Source organism: Canis lupus, chromosome X (genome assembly GCF_048164855.1).
Source record: "Canis lupus baileyi chromosome X, mCanLup2.hap1, whole genome shotgun sequence".
In the NCBI taxonomy this organism is placed as follows: Eukaryota; Metazoa; Chordata; class Mammalia; order Carnivora; family Canidae; genus Canis; species Canis lupus.
The window spans coordinates 44,861,897-44,864,067 of record NC_132876.1 but is presented as its reverse complement, the minus strand read 5'-3'; positions in this window follow the sequence as shown (position 1 = coordinate 44,864,067).

The window sequence follows — 2,171 nt, the reverse complement described above, 5'->3', positions numbered from 1 at the left end:
AACTATGGAAGCCTAACTTACTATTAAATTTGGTCTTCATAGCCCAAGCAATTTGAGGACATTTTCTAGATACTGTAAGATATTATCTGGATTTTACTATTCCATTTGAAATGAGTGTTTGGATATGAGAAGCATAATAAGCATCAACTCTGGAGCCAGACCATCTGGATTCAAATTCTGTATTTGAGTTTACTGGCTATTTCACTTGGGAGAAGTTATTTAAATTCTCAGCACCCCAGTTTCCTCAGTGGTAAAATAGAGATGAGGTGGTAATGATAACAGTAGTGTCCACTTTATAGGATTGTTGAGAAGTTTAAATAAGCTTGTAAAGTTCTTGGAAGAGAACCTTGCATATAGTAAGTACCATAAAAGTTTTAGCTGTTACTTGTATTTTCTTCCCTGGTGTATAGGGAAAAATGTTGGCTCAGCAAATTAATGCCCAACTTTGAGCATTACTGAGATTATTTTAAAGGATTTTAATGATGAAATGTATGTAAGGAAGGGTGCTGTTAATGACTAGTTATATCTATTCATTGAAGCTAGATGAGCACATCCTTTCCTTGAAAATATCATCATGGTCTTTATTCCAATACTATTTTTTTCAAATATCATTATTTTTTAAATTAAAAAGTAATTCAGTCTTCTTGCTCATTCAGTAAATAGATCCTCCCACCATTCTTGAGTTAGTGAATTGTGATGTATCTCAACACTCCTTCGCCTCCCAAATAATAACAACCCTAGACATTTTTTAGAAAGAAGTTTTTTTTTAACCTGTCAAGTCACTTGGATTTTCTACTCACGAAGATCTTAACACGTTTTAAAGGACAAAACAATAAATAGGAAGTTCACCAGGTCAACAAGCCATTGTGTAGTTGTGGCTTTTAGGCAGTCACAAGTTGAAATGAGTCAATAATATGATGTAGCTACTTAGAAAGCAAATACAGTCTTAGAATAGAGCACTATACAAATAGAATGCCCAGTTCAAGGGAGGGACTCAGCACTAGTCAGACCACATCTGGTAGGCTGCCTTCATTTCTGGGCACCCACATTCTAATAGGAACTTTACCAGTCTAGAAAGATTTCAGAAGAAGATAGTCCAGATGGTAAAGTTTCTGAAATCATGCTATGGAGGGAAGATTGAAAAAACTGGAAGTGTATTTCCTGAAAGAAATAAAATTTAGCCAAAATGTCATGTGGAGACAAAATTAGACATATTCAGTGTAGCCCCAAGGGGAGAACCAGGATAATGAGTAGAGCTCATGAGGAGGCAAATTTAGGCTCAGGATCAGAAAGATCTGTCTAAGGATGCAAAATACCCACAAACAAAATGGGCTGTCTTGCAAAACAGTAAACTGTCACTGCAAAGTGTCAAAGACTGGAAAAATGCAGAAAGGATTTTTACTTTAAGTCTGGGGTTAAAATAATTGTTATCTGAGAATATTTCCAACTTGAATCTATGATTATGCTCAGATATGCTCAGATAACTGAAATACATGTCTAGCTGATTTGTCTTTGAATCCACACTGAACACTACTATCTAATCTACTATTGCCAGACTAATCTATTCCATTTTTATTTGCTGTTCCCCCTTCTCCTCCCCTCTATTCCTTTCTTTTTTCATACCACACACACAAAGACACACAGACTGACAGACACACACACACACACAATTGTTGAGCCATGTATGAAGTTCACTGTGTGTCAGCACAATACATACACTATATTCATACAGATACAAACGCACACACTTTATATATGACTCCTCTTGAATGGGGTCCAAATCTCTTTTATGACATTTTGTACCTCCCTACGACCTGAACTCCTTCTTTCTGGTGATATTATTTTTTCCTCTTTGCCAAAATATATTCTCCACTATTGAAGACATCCTAGCTATTTCAGATTTCTATTTTATCCCATGACTTTGTATGTACTGTACTTCTTCCTGAAATTTTCCCAGTCATTCCCTCCACAAAGTTAAATGGTACTGATACTTCAAGGCTGAATTCTTTTATTTTTTTTCCCAAGGCTGACTTCTAACCTATCTTTTCCTGACTCTTTCCGTGGCTATTATAGCCTACACTTTGTCTCTTGTTTCCTCTGAATTTGTAAATATATCAACATCATAGTTTCAATCTCTAATTTTATGTAGTCCACAGTTTTCCAAATGAGGA